General features: G+C 39.1%; 1 long non-coding RNA gene across 1 annotated transcript in view; it reads right to left on the reverse strand.

Annotated features, from left to right (window-relative positions):
- Positions 1 to 678: 678 nt before the first annotated feature.
- Positions 679 to 15,806, reverse strand: part of LOC140613889 (uncharacterized) — a 144,513-nt gene continuing 129,385 nt past the window's right edge. The window contains exon 4 of the long non-coding RNA XR_012014776.1: positions 679 to 1,060. This is a non-coding gene — a long non-coding RNA (uncharacterized lncRNA). The remainder of the gene's footprint in view (positions 1,061 to 15,806) is intronic.

Here is a 15,806-nt window from a genome sequence, read left to right on the forward strand (position 1 = left end):
GTTTGCTATGTAAAAAAAATCAGCTCCTCTCAGTTATAATTTAATAAAATTTTTCTTTCCCTGTAAATTTACTGCATAGCACTTGAGGTAAAGCCCTGCAATGTTTAAGAAGAAAAAAAAAGACAACACTGGTGTTATCTTTGGGTACAGAGTGGCTTTGATTCATTTTGCTAAAAACTACAGAGGGTAGAAAGCATGGATATGATTTCTGAAAACCAAACAAATAAAAATAACCTGTCAGATACATTTTAGAGCCATGGCTATTGAGTAATTACCTATTTTTTCAGGTTAAATAGAAATCAGAATGTTTAGGAAGATCCAAATGATTTAAACTATTTTGCCCTGAATTTTCTAGATTCATTGACATAATTTTATACTTTATATTACATGAGTGGGTATAGGTTAGTGTTTGCAACTGATAAGCAAAATTGTGTTAAATCCAATATACACAAATTCTTACAGAAAAGCAGAATCACCTAGTACACCAGTCCAAGGACAGGAAATGTTCAGTGCATACTCTTAAGAATACATGGCCTTGAGCAATTGAGTTGATCTGACTTAGGCTTTTGAATTTGTAAATTAGGTTGTGATCTACATAGATCTAATGAATGACAGATCTGTACTCATATATTAAGTACTGAATATTAATAGAGAAAAAAAGTTTTTAAAGAAGACATATTTTCCTTTTTTTTTTTTAATTGAAAGATACAATATGAGATAGAACATGAGGCTTGGAATTAAAGAGACATCCTGTTATTTGGGAGGCTCTCACAATTTATTCACCATCACCTTCCCCACCTTCACTCCCCCCTTTGAATCTTAAAGCTTTTGCAATCACCTAACATTAAGCAGGCGGTCCCTAACTTTTATGAGCCACTTTAGGGTCCCAGATATGGACATGGCTTAATTTGGAGTCCTTTAAAGTTTTAGGGGAGGTTCTTTCTGAAGGGACCACTATCCTAATCAGTTTACTTCCTTTTAGAAGATAAATGTGCAGGATTTCCAGCAGCTTGTCTCTGGAACCACTGAAGATTTTCCTGTCAGCAGTGGACTTAGAGACCTACAAGAAAAGAACAAAAAGAGAGAGGCCCCTTACACCAATTCTAAAGACATTTAATAAATTACAGCTTTACAGTTAAAGGACTCCTCTTTCTTTGTTCTGTGTCTTTCACGAATTTTCTCTTTCAGAATTTTTCTGCACATGGGTGCTTGTGCACAGAATATAGGAGTTTGATTTATGTTGAGAAGGTGGGAAATATGGGCATTTTTGGCAAGTCCAGACACGGAAACATTACAGGCTTTTTTCAGGATATATCAGGTTTTTTTAATGGGAATTAAAAAAATTCCCAATTATTTTACCCTCACATAAAATATCTGTTGAAATTTGCAAATGCAAAACAGGTGCTTGTATGCCTTCCTATGCTATCTCATCTGTAAACACATCTTTGAAGAGATCAAATACACACACACACATTATAACACACACACACATATATAAGTAGGTGAGAAAATGTTTACATCTCAAATTCAGATGTCCTAAAGCACTTTTAAAACTTTTCTTCCATTTATTCTTAAATTGTTGAAAGATGCATATAAGATTAACAATCCTTTAAAATGAAAATATGATTTGTTTTTCCTTTAAATGTACTAGAAATTTAAATACAGTGATATGCTTTTGAACATGAAACAGGGGGTTTTACAAACTAGGTCACTAATTCAAATCTGATCCAGGCAGTACTGATTATCCCTACAGCTGTCTATTAGGAATACCTAAACTGAATGCAACAAATAAATATCTCGTTACATTTTTACACAAATTTTTGCTTATTCTACTAATTGAAATGGAACATAATATACTATTTGTGTATTAAATTTATACTTTTGAAAATCATTCTTTATCATCTTACATATTCACAAAAGAAACAGAAAATTCATTGTGTGCCAATACCCACACCTGTGCTCTAAAAGACACAAAGAATATATTCCCCACCTCCTGAGTATGAATCAGCAGGATATAATTCTCTCAGCTTCATCCTAGATCCTCACATACCTATGGACATGGCAGGTTAGAAGGATAACTCCTGTGTATAGCAAATCTATCTTGGCCATGATGAATTATGTCCCAGGGTACTGCAAGAACTAACAGATGAGCAAAATCATTGACCCTTACTTAGGAATCACAGTTGGTTAGAAGAAGCACTGCTTTTTGTCTCTTAATATCTCTTAGACATTTGAGAAAATACAATCTCTATTCATTTACTTCTGACCAATCACTCCACACCTTATTCCTATTAATGCTCAGGCACAATGCTAAAAATTCCCTCTCCATCTCCTTGCCTGTTTTCCTGGAAATAAATACATGCACTTTGACTATCTTCTCCAAGGGTTCTTTCCTGAAGCTATGGCAAGATTTCAGAATTCTTGGGTTTGGATGGAGATTGAGACCTGCAGCTCTTAGAGTGAGGGCATAGTGTGAAGGAGGTTCAGTTAGAATGAAATCACAATACGTTGTGTGGCTGGCAAATGTAAAATTCCTAGATGACAGTCCTACTCCCATCTGCAGTGGTTAAATCAATCCCAATGCATTGTACTTAGTTATTAATGCTACCTTAGAAGACTGCACAGTACTCAGGAAAGAGAATATCAGGTCAAAAAAGAAATATAACCATATCCTACAGAGTGCAGTTGAAAGCACTGGGACTGCTTAGCAAAAAATAGAGGAAATTTGGAATTCCCTTCAAATATCTGAAGGACTGTTATGCAGAAGATGGATTAGGCTTATTCTATAGCTTATTCTGCATGAATATGAGTAACTCCCTATGAGCAGTCCCAAGAAAGAATGGACTGCCTGCCTCCAGAGAACCTAGGCAGCATCCAGTACAGGCTAGATGGCCTCTTGGGAGTTATGACCTTTGAGCCTCTTCCCCATGCTGATGTTGAATGAATTTATGATACCAATCCAGTCAGGAGAGTTCCAAGGGGGTTGATGGAACAACTTCAGGATACTGTCAGACAATGTCATCCCAACTAGGCATATCCTCATTTTGGTCCCTTCTGAATCCAAGATTTCTTTCAAAGAGGCTGAATTCCCTGTACTGAATGTGGCTGTAAAAAGAACACAGACTGTACCATCAGAGAACCCTGGTTCACAGAGAGAATCCTGGCTCTTCCATTCTAGTAGCCATGCAAATTTGAGGAAGTCAATGAGCCCAAGAATCCCAGTCACAAAATTTAGGATTATTATTCCCATTTCACAGGGTAGTTGTGAGCATATTAAATCATCTGTATACTACCTGGTGTTTGCAGTAGGTATTCATTGTTGTAGGTGCATAAGTACATGATGTATAGATATCATAGCCTAAAAAGCCCACTTCTAGACCTCATGGTAGAGATGGTCATATTGCAGTAAATTCCGAATGCAGTGAGCTAGGGTGATGTGTGTCAAGTACCTGCTTCTAAAAAGGTTCCCTTTTCCATCAAGAATACACATATTTATGTTAATCTGGAAAGAAAAAGATCCTACTGTGGAAATTTTGCTATAAACACATAAAATGTGGTAAATGAAATAATAACCACAGTGATGAACTTTATCAAAATTTACATGAGATGAATAATGCAAAGGCAGAAGAAATTATCCTCTACTAGCAGCAGAAATCCTCCACATAGCTCTTTCTTAATTTCAAGATTCTTCTAGTAATGCAGTCTTTCTGATTATTGTTGCTCCTTTAAAAATCAAATCACCTAAAGATGGAAGCATTGGTCACAAAGACATTGAGAACTGCCTGATTTCTTTTCTTTTCTTTTCTTTTTTTTTTTTTAAGATTTATTTATTTGAGAGAAAGAGAGAGTTCTAGTAGAAGGAGAGCAACAGAGAGAGAGAGGGAGAGAATCTCATACAGACTCCCCACTAAGCCACAATCCAAATCAGTTCAGGGCTTAACCGCATGACGCTGAGATCCTAACCTGAGCCAAAATCAAGACTCAGATGTTCAACCAACTGAGCCACCCAGATACCCCACCTGATTTCTTCTCCAAAGAGATACTTTTCAGTCTCATCAGATGACTCTTAAATTCTCAACTAAAAGTTATGATTTTCAACCAATGAGGTGATTATTTTCATACATAAATAATTGGTGAGTTTGAAAGTGGAATCAAAGATCTTGGATCTTGTCAGTCTTCACAACATGCATGGGGTATTTTTGACATGAATTTATACTTTTACCATTGTTTAAAGGACACTAACAGCCATTTCTGGGTTATTTTCAGTTTGAACAGGAACGCATATACAATTCACACTGGATTAGTAGTATTAGTTACAGTTCCTACTGGAATGATTCTATATGCTCAAGAAGGGATGATTAGATTTGATGGAAACATGTAGGCCTAAGTTAGATTGATAAACTTAAACACAGAGCTTAGTTAGGCAACCTTTTTTTTTTTTGTATATATTTTTTTTTATTTGAGTTCAATTTGCCAACATATAGCATAAACCCAGTGCTCATCCTGTCAAGTGCCCTCTAGGCAACCTTTTCGATGATAGCTGAATCCCTTCAGGCAATCTGGTTACAATACATGACTTAATGTGGCATCCAAAGATGCCTGGCTTTCAACTTGTGAGAGGCTGGCAGTAGGGAGCTCATGTTCCAGGAACACAATTCTCGAGCCCTAGCATAAGTGCTCTTGTTCACAAGAGAGGAGGCAAATTATCCAAAGGCAAATGCTTTGGGACAGCCCCTGGCTTCCTGCCCTCCTTCATGTGGCAGTAATTTCCCTACACAAGAGGCAGAGGGCCTGTCCTTGACACACAGTGTCTGCCTTGCCTCCCACACACAAACCCACAAGAAAGTCTGACCCAGTGAGTATTAAGAAAAAAGCCCTGACCTGACCACACAGCAATTCTGGGCCATGAGCAGTAGCCACTGCCGTGCCCCTGGCAAGAGTTTCACTGCATCCAACTGAAAGTGGGCATAATAAAATTCCTTTGTCAGGAGTCCCAATGGCGTGTTGGCAATTGAGTGCATATTGTCCCCTTGGTAGGAACGACTATGAACAGCATGAAATCTATGCTTTGGCAGCAAGAGAACTTGGTGCTAGCATTTTTCTAAACTGAAGCAACACAAATGAGTTGGCCTGATACTTACAAGTTATCTTATATGTTAAATCACCTCTAAAAATAAAAACAAAAGTTTCAAAGAAAATTGTAAATCGTACAAAAGGAATAAGATGGTTAGATAAGCTTTATGCTTGTAAAGAATGATTTTAAAGCATGTGGAGAAGCATGAGTTGAGGAAACAGAATTGTGAACACCACCTAAGTTGTTTTAGTTTGTCCAGAATTCAAGGACTGAGGGGCATGGTATGAACAAATTCCCACAATAACTCAGAAAGTACTTATTTGTAATTAGTCAAAAAGTTCTCATACTCACTGTTATTACAAAGTTCAGTAAATACCAGGCATGAACTTAGGCACTAAACAAACACGAATATAAATATATACTCGTATCTCACAAATTGTGAGATACTGCCCTCACAAAAATCAATTTATAGACATAAGGGAGAAGCCCTTTGGATAGCAAAGGATAAGCAGTAAAAACTAGAGAAGTTTGACTGAAGGCATTAAAAAGAAAAATAAATGTCCTAGAGAAATATTCACATATCTTTTTTCCTCCAAAATTTCTCAGTGGGCTACTAAGCCTTCATTTTCTTTCCCCTCTCCATTCTGTTAGATCGCATAATTGATCAGAGACACTACCTCAGTTCCCTACAAGGTCTGGATCATTATTTTTTTTTAAGATTTTATTTATTTATTCATGAGAGACAGAGAGAGAGAGAGAGAGAGAGAGAGGCAGAAACACAGGCAGAGGGAGAAGTAGGCTCCATGCAGGGAACCCAACATGGGACTCGATCCCGGGACTCCAGGATCATGCCCTGGGCCAAAGGCAGGCACTTTGGGATCCCCAGGGATCCCCAGTCTGGATCATTATTACTTCTCTTTTTCCTAACTGGCTTCTGACTTATTGACCCAAAGAGGACGGCACAGCCCTAAAATAGGTTCAAGTTCTAAGTAACACAAACACAATGCTTCTTCCCAAAGGAATGTTTTGGGATTTCTTTCATGGGAATATCATGTGTCTTAAAGAACCCATATGAATACAGAAGACATCTTTGCTCATGGTCACCACTAACCTCAGGGAGCACAGATCCTGGGAACAGAAAGAAGAGAGGCATAGCTTCCACTCTCTAAGTTCCTGATACAATTTGATAAAATAAACCACTTCATTATTTGTCATCTAATTCAATCTCAAACTGAATCTGATTTGAGAAGCACAATGCTTATTAGATCAAAAATCTGGAGTTGCTTTACAAAATACGAGACAAAGATATAGAAGTATGTTTGAGCCATGCATAGTAACATTTTAAAATAGAGCACAAAAATGTATAAATCTTTTTCCTAATATGCCCAAGATTTTAAAAGTAAAATGAAGAATCTGTCAATGAGTCTGAAACTGAACCACTCAAACCAGGCTCAATGTTTATAGATGACGAAGAGCCAAACCAATAATAATATTGTGGCATTGATTCTTTATGGTCTCAGTCACACCCACCTCATCACTTAATATATTTTTTCTTCTAATATGTGTTCAATCCTTTTTGACGGCTTGGCTCAGAGCTTAGATAATGGAGCCAAACCATATCCCTTTGGTCGGTCTCAAGCTTGGCTGGACTTTCAATGACTTCCACATATTAAGAGCCACTCTCACCAAAAGCTTCATATAATAATAAAGCCACCTGCCTATCAAATAATAAGAATCAGCATTTCTTGATTAGTCATATGAGCTAGTAGTCACCATGTTTAGAGCTTTATATGCAACGTCATTTAATCCTCACAAGAACCCGCTGAAGTAGGTAGCCTTAGCTCCATTTTACAGATAGGGAATTGAGGCCAGGAGGTGAGAACTTTCCCAAGGTCACAGGGTTAGCAAATGGTGGGAACATGATTCCGTCAATTACATTAAAATTGCCACAGGTTCACACGGTGTTGTTTAGCTATACTTTGAGGCATATTTCCTGATTCACTTCTGGAAATACAGAAAGCTTCACATTGCGGCATCATGTGAAGACTGGCCAGCATTTCTGAGGTGTCTGACTGGGAAACAAATCGCTCACCTTCAGATAGTACAGAGGTCTAATGTTCACAAGCACACAACCGATGACTAACTCCCTACCCTCTGCCACCAGCACCTCCACCAACGGCAGATCTGCTGCACACCCACACGAACAATTATTTTTTGTGACTTGCAGGTTTTTTTTTTTTTATTTCATTTAATGCAATCAATGAAATATGGTGTCTCCCTGTTTGCAGATATTGGGGACTGGGTTACACAAAGTGTGAGTTACCTCAGGCCAGACCAGAAATAGCCCCAGTCCTCCCATCCCTGAACTTCAAAGCCAGCCCATTCTCCCCGTTGCTGCTGTGGTGGCTTCTGCAGTGGTCACAGGCGTGCAGCCTGGGTGGTCCCTCATATCCAAGCATTCCCTGTGCCAGGGAGCAACCACATGCCCTGGTTCTGGGGACGGGAAGGCAAGGGAGGAAAAGACAGAGCTGATAAATACACCCTGGCTTCCCTAAACTCTCCCTTTGAGAAAGTCAACTGTATATGAGCCGAATGTGCTTACACAAGGCAAAGCTTTTCAACAGCACACCACCACCCCACTCTGCCTCGGGCTTCTTCCCGACCACCACACAGCAACATGGAAGGCCACGTGGCACCTCCTGGTGTGGGGGAAGATCATGAAACTAGAAGTAAAGAGACCCAAGTTCTGACTCTGTCTCTCACAAGCTCTGTCCCTCCCAAACCCCAGTTCTCAGCTCTCTATGTCCGTCAGTATTCTTCATCCTATGTCTCTCTGGGTTTTGGGTGCTGGGGCTTATTTCTTTATTCCTCAATATAGGAAAAACAAAGTATTTCTCCCAAATTTCCTCATCCCCTGACTCTGTTAGACGAAAGTACTAGTTGATAATATGCAAGTTTTAGTGTTCAAGAGTATTCAACTGGAAACCCATCTTTTGCATCTTGGAAAGAGCAGACAGGAGGTCCCATGGAGGACCTAGGATCACCAGAACTGATCCCAGCTTTGGGAAGAATACCAAGGTACCCTGAACCTTAAAAAAAAAAAAAAAAGTCTGGATGTTCTACAATCATGGGCTGCAAGGTGGGGAGGAAGAACTGGCTTTTCTTTGAAACTAGAAAATCCATTCGGCACCTCTGTTCAGTAGACACAAGGAGCAGATCCCATGGTCACAAGTTGTTTTATCTAAATTTTTTGTGCCGGTTTTCTTTGCTGTGAGTTCCAAGCTGCTTTGCACCGTTCCATCCTTTACAACTATTGAGTCTCTTCTACAGATCTGTGAAAATAAACAGGCCATTTCCAGATTACCAGCCAGCGACACCACATCCTGTGTTAGAACTAATGATAAATAAGAGTGAGGCAGGTAGTCCCCCAGACACATCTGGGAAGCATCCTCTTCTCTGAACAGAAGCACACAGCCTTCAATGCTAGCCAGAGCTTGTTTGGCCTTGTGGTCTGCTGAGTTGAAATGGTTATGCCATTTTTGTGTGTGTGAATCTAAAGATTATGTTTTTCATCTGACATTTTTCCTTTTTTTAAATTTTGGTATATAAAAAGTAACCCCTGGGGGAAACTACTAGCTTTAGCCATGAATCCCAGGTGTATCATAATTAGCTTTAAAACTTATTTAAAAACAGAAGAAACGAAAAACTTCAAGTTGAAGACAGCTAAAGAACTAGCAGCCACAATTTGGGCTAATTAACTCTTCTGGTAACAACTAGTGACTGGAAACTGTGGTCTCAAAGATTCTGTGATAATGTAGCTACCCAGGATCTTACCTGCACTTTTAACTTCTTTTAAATTTATCAGCTTTATGATGATTAACCACCTGAAATTATTTTTAGCACTAGTTCTTATTTATTCTTTTCCCCTATTCGATTAATGTATTCTTCACTTTTTGCCAGCTAAACCCTCCAATCTCTGCTAAATGTATAGAAATTTCATGAAACCAGCGTCACTCTCTCTCTTCCCAAACATGTGCAAACATACACTGAGGGATAAGTGTAGGAAATAATCTTTTGCATCTTGCATTTAGCATTCTCAGAAGTGTGAGCAGACTGAGGATGGGCAAAGACAAAAGTATTGCCAGCCTCCACTCAGAGAACTCTCATTTTGCTCCTTGGAATCTTAAGCAGCCCTCTCCAACTTCCCTGACTCCTCAAGGGAATGTGTTTTCACCCAGAGAAGTCTCTTGGTAGCTGATCTACAGTAAAAGGAAAACCTCACCTGCGATTATATGATGGCCTGGGAAGGGACTAGCTATCGATCCTTTAATCCTGTCCATCCTTTTGGGTTAGCCTGTGACAGGCAGCAAATGGACCTGGAGAGACTGCAATAAAAACACATTCAATCCTACTGACCTCTCTCCCACCACCTTGTAAGGACAGGTGTCCCTTCAGGAAAACTTAGGTTTTATCCAGCTTATCGTTTACACAGCCTCAGAAGGCTATTCAGAAGACTTAGACAAGAAATAAAAAATCTCTAATCTTCTTTGTGGAAAAGGAATATTGGCCCAGAAATCAAAAGAGCTGGCCTCTAATCTCTTCTCTGCTATTAACTAGTTTTTTGACTTTGGAGAAAACGGTTGCTTCATGTGAACATTAATAAGCCAGAGGATTCTGAGGGCCCCTTCCATCTATAAAGATTCTGTGAAAAAAATGTATTCACCCACTTGCTCCTTTGAAGACCAACTGCTATAACTGCTAACTTCTGTCCAGGTATCAGATAGAGGAATCAGACTCAAGGAAACCCAGATTTACATTTCATAGAACTCTTAAGAGAATTTTCCAAGACAAACATTTATCACTCTTTTCTGAAATCAGAGAGCTCTTGCAGGCCAATGTTGGTCATAAGACCTACATGAAATACAATATCATTTTGCTGATGCATTGATTACCAGTCAGAAGATAAAATTCAGATTCCCTGATGAAGCAATAAAGCAACTCTAAAAGTTGAACAAAAATAAATAAATGTGACTATAACAAATAGAAACACTAAATGAACATTTTACTCCTTATTTTGTGTGCCAGACATTGAGCTAGGAATTCCTGCCTGTGTTAACTCAGCTTAGCTTTAGAAACAGGCTCAGTCTTCTCATTATTTTCTCCAGTTATCCCCTCCCCAAGGCCAGCCTGCCATATGCCCACCTCCAGCACAGACATAGTGTGTAAGGCAAGGCCTTTATACACAGGCACACCCAACCAGTCCAAACCAATCCTATGGGCTTCCCTAGCCTTTACCTCAACACATCACTTCCTGGAAGAAGAAGAGTTTCCTATTTGTCACTAAGAAAAGAAGTCTCAGTGTTTGCCTTCTCCTGGTACACTTCCTTCAGGTCTCTGGGAGCATTTTATCTACACAAGGAGGGTCATTCTAATGTCCAGATCAATATCTGCAAAAGCTTTCAGGCTGTAATAACCATGATCTTCAGCACTCAACATATCTTAACAAGACCCCTTCCATATCAAGTGAAGTGGGCTAACTCTTAGGTAGGGATTTTTAGACTCACTCCTTGGCTACCAGTACTTTTAGTAGAAAAGTCCATAATCGTTAAGCCAAATGCAAGGGGACAGGCATTTCCAATGATACAGTTTTAATTTTCTTTAAATCCAACCAGCACAAACTTCATCACAAAAATTGTTGCTAACTAATGAGTTGAATTTTGGCAGCCCATTAATCTTAATTTTGTAAACATTGATTTTCCCCCCCTCGATTTTGAATGGAGCTAAAATTAGCACAGGTTTTTGTTTTGTTTTGTTTTGGGGGGGTCTTTTTTTAGTATAACCTCCTTTTCAACTTCCTGATACTGAATATTTTATTGCAACAAACAGCTCTATCCTTGACCAGAGTCTAAAAAGAAGTCAGAAGAGTTCTGGGAATAATGGTCCCACCTCTCATCTTGTTTCACACACTTCCCCTGTCCCTTCTGGGACACGGAGCCGCCATTGACTTCTAAGGAAATACACTTGAGGCTCAATTAAAACTATGGGGCACAGAGAAGAAGCAGCATGTCCTCACCTTTTCCTCCCCGGTAAGATCTGTTTCCAGGACCAATCCTATATAGAAGGACTTTTGAGGGTTTGTAAGATGAAACTAGGAGGTTCAAGCCAGCCCTTATTCATCCAACAACTGCTGGTTCATCTCAAGTTTCTCTCATAAATGCAAATGCCTAAAGATTAAAGTTCAAATGCCTAAAGATTAAAACTGAAAGGATCTAAAAAAAAAAAAAAAAAAAAAACAAAAAAAAAATGGAAAGGATCTTTCCCACCAAAGGGAATGCTCATGGCTTCCAGTCTTTCCCCAGCTCTCTCTGGCTTCTTAGCCATTGCCATAAAGCAAACACAGTTTAGGGAACAGCAGTTTTATTAATGTTGGAGATGTGTGGTATGAACTACAGTCTTTTCTGTTAAGCGGAGAAGATCATTTCACGTTACCTATTTTCTCATTATGCCCTTTCTTTAGCATGTTCTTACTTAAAACAGGCTACCATCTTTCCTTCTTCCTTTTTTCCTCTGTGACAGTCTATTCTAGAAGACTTTGAGCCCTTTCCCCGTATCTTCCTTAGAACTACCATATTGCAGTCTACAATTTCTCTCTTCCTTTCTCTACTATACCTGTATGGTCAGTTGCCATTGCTTCATATTTCTACTGATAAAATACCAATCCAATCTCTGAGCATCATCTGATAACTTATAACAAACCAATCACATTTCTTCCTTTGAAGCACCTGACATCTATCACTTTCCTTCAATATTTTATGTTACTCACTAAAATTCTAAAAGCAGTCATCAAATCAGTCTTGGGGGAGGGGAAAGCCTCCCCAGGCAGAAAGCTGTACTTGTGGTGATGAAGTACAAAGATCCCACGGTTAGACTGCTGACAGCGAGTAATAATCTTAGTTCTGCTACATATAAGCTGCGTTTCCTTGGTCATGTTACATAAGCTCAGAAACGCGTCCCAGCGTCTGGACAGAATAGAGCATGTTTAACAGACAGTTAGGTTCTGAATTTTGCTAAAGCAGAGAAGAAATATTTCAAACCTTCATCCACTGGAAGACAGAGTGAGATCAGCTTACACTGACTTCACTGGGTGTGGGCTTTCACTCTGAATTTCTTGTAGTAGTCCAAGTGTGACAAAGAAGTTTCATCAAAACTATCTTTTAGCAATCGACAGGGGTTCATTAGAACTCTGTGTTGAGAATTCTGAGGCCACTGGCTCTTAGAGAAACAAAGCATGATTGATTATTAATGTCTTCTATGGAGAAGGGCAGAAAGGTGGCTTACAGGTTTATGTCTGCCATCCAGGCAATGTAAACAATGGAGGTCAAGGAGGGCAATTTCAGCCAAAGAGTGACATGATAAAAGAGATGTTTTAGAAGATTAATTTGGCAACAGATTATAGGATGGGCTGCTGAGAGAGAAGAGATGTCAAAAAAGCCAATTTGGAACCTTTTGCCAAAATCAGGACAGCAACCATGCAAACAGAAAAGAAGGAATGCATTTAGGAGAGTTTAGGAACAAATCGATATACTTAGCATGACTTCTAAAGAGCCTTTAAAGAGAGGGCACTTTTTAATAGATTTTTTTAGAGCATTTTTTGGTTCTCAGCAGTATGGAACAGTGGAACAGAGGGTACAGAGATTTCCTATACACTTCCTACCCCAACACTTGCACAGCCACCTCCCACCAGAGTCGCACATTTGATACAACTGATGAACCTACACTGACACATCACAATCACCTAAGTCCATAGCTTACGTTAGAGTTCACTCTCGGAGCTCTGCATTCTGTGGGTTTGGACAAATGTATACTGACTTGTATCCACTATTATAGTATCATACAGAGTAGTTTCAACGCCCTAAAACTCTTCTGTGCTCTCCCTGTTGCCTCCCACTAGCCCCTGGAAACTGCCGATCCCTTTTACTGTCTCCGTAGTTTGACCTTTTCCAGAATGTCATGGGGTTTGAGTCACATGGTATATAGCTTTTCAGAATGCCTTTTTCCCCTTAGTAATATGCACTTAATTTTCATCCATTGGAATGAGATTTGTAGCTCATTTCTTTATAGTGCTGAATAATATTTCATTGTCTGGATGAACCAAAATTTATTTACCTACTCAAGGACATCTTGGTTGCTTCCAGCCCCTGTGGGCAGGTTTTTGTAAAGATGTAAGTTTTGAACTTTTTTGAATACATTATCACGCAGCCCAATTGCTCAATCATATGGTAGGAGTATATTTAGTTTTGTAAGAAACTGACAACTTATCTTTCAAAGTGTATACCAACAACAAATGAGAGTTCCTATTGCTCCACATCCTCACCAGCATTTGGTAGTACCAGTGTTCTGGATTTTGGTCATTCTAATAGGTGTGTATGTTATCGCATTGTTGTCTTCATTTGCATTTCCCCTTTGACAAATGATGTGGAGTAGAGTGAAGGCATTTTGATTCTTGAGAAGGTTACTATATTGGCTAGTTCTTACATTAGCAAAGAGTCATTTATTTCATTCATCCATTCCTAAGCACTGTCACCTAGCAGACAGAAGATAAGAGAGCATTTGAAAGACAATACAGGTAAGTTTCAACAAAAGACAGGTAAGGGAAAATTTGGATGAGGTGCATTCCTAACGTTGGTGACTATTTTGGTAAACATGGTAAAGCTCACCCTCGTAAAACAGAGGCCACCTACAGGGAGTCAACAACCTTGGGTAAAGGTGTTAGAAGAGACTGCGAATAAATCTTACCTTCTTCATAATTTTGACTGGCAACTCTAGCCCTACCTTAGTTCATTCACTTTTGTCTCTCCATCTTGGGACAGATGACTATGTGTATAAGGTACATCATGGCAGTTATACTAGAAGACACAAGGCTGACACCAGACTTTTCAAGGACAAGTTTCAAGGGCAAGTCTCTTTAAGGCTCCTGAAGGATAGGGCAGAGGGAAAAGGAAGACATTGATTATAATTACTAACATTGCAAATGTATTTATTTGTTAATTTGTTGAGGGACCACTATGCATGAAGCTCTGAATTAAAAACCATTTCAGGGATCCCTGGGTGGCGCAGCGGTTTAGCGCCTGCCTTTGGCCCAGGGCGCGATCCTGGAGACCCGGGATCGAATCCCACGTTGGGCTCCCGGTGCATGGAGCCTGTTTCTCCCTCTGCCTGTGTCTCTGCCTCTCTCTCTCTCTCTCTCTCTCTCTGTGACTATCATAAATAAATAAAAATTTTAAAAATATAGATCTCTTTAAAAAAAATAAAAATAAAAATAAAAAAATAAAAACCATTTCAGATGAGATTGGGCATGTACAGGGTAGTAGGGCCATTGACACATATTTTGTGGTGTTTTTTTTTTAAGATTTTGTTTATTCATGAGAGACACAGAGAGAGAGAAGCAAAGATATAGGCAGAGGGAGAAGCAGCTTCCCTTTGGGGAACCCAATGTGGGACTTAATCCCAGTACCCCGAGATCATGACCTGAGCCAAAGGCAGATGCTCAACCACTGAGCCACCCAGGTGTCCCTAGACACATATTTTGATTTGCCGTTTGCTTTTTTATTTGGCCCATTGCTTGTGCAGTAGTATTTTGTTTCATATTTAAAGATTTAATATTTACATTGCAGATTTTCCAACTCTGTTTTATTGTTGTCCCTTAGTTTTTATACCATTGTATTTAGAAAATATACTTGGCGTGATTTCAGTCTTCTTAAATTTGTAATATTCATTATGTCTCTTTTTGTGTGATTTAGCCAGGGGATTCTTCTGTGTGTACTAGAAGAAAATGTGTTTTCTACTTTCCTTGGATGGAAGGCTTTACCTTTTAGATAAAGTACATTTGAAGTAAAAAATGTTTTGTTGGAAAAAAAAAATCACTTTAACTGAGGGTATTCATATAAAATAAAGCATATCAGGGATGCCTGGATGGCTCAGTCAGTTAAACGTTTGCCTTCTGCTCAGGTCATGATCCCAGGGTCCTGGAATCAGGTTCTGCACCAGGCTCCTGCTTCTCTCTGCCTGCCACTCATCCGGCTCATTCTCTCTCTCTCTCTCTCTCCCCCCTCTCTGACAAATAAATAAATAAAAATCTTTTAAAAAAAGTTTAAAAAATAAAATAAAGGGAGGGTATTTAGGGGGAATGGGTGAAATAGGTAAAGGACATTAAGAATACACTTATGATGACCACTGAGCTCATGTATAGGACTGTTGAATCACTATATTGTACACCTGAAACTAATACTGTATGTTAACTATATTGGAATTAAAATTAAAATTTAATAAAAAAGAGTTAAAAAAATAAAAAGTACTTCAAAATTATAAGAATGATGTATATCCTCCAGAAACATACATTCTGCCCGGGAGAAAAGACAAATATTTATTAAAATTAAGGAATACAGGAAGAGATGGCGAATGTCCCTGCCTTAGAATAGTAAGCAGTAGTCTTAATTATGCTACAAGTTGAGTGAATGATTTGGGTTATTACAGGAATAACCATTCATGTAAGTTCTGAATCACAGAGATCTCCCAAAGCCAGACAAATGCTAGGCAAATGGGAATAACCAATGAGGAAAGGCTGTTTGGAGAGGACTGTCCCTGACTGGGGCTCCCTCCTTCCTGCACGAATGTGTTGATTATGTGAATGGACTAGGCTGGGGGAAAGATGATTGGAACATTTCCTTAGACA

This window comes from Canis lupus, chromosome 2 (genome assembly GCF_048164855.1).
Source record: "Canis lupus baileyi chromosome 2, mCanLup2.hap1, whole genome shotgun sequence".
Lineage (NCBI taxonomy): Eukaryota > Metazoa > Chordata > Mammalia > Carnivora > Canidae > Canis > Canis lupus.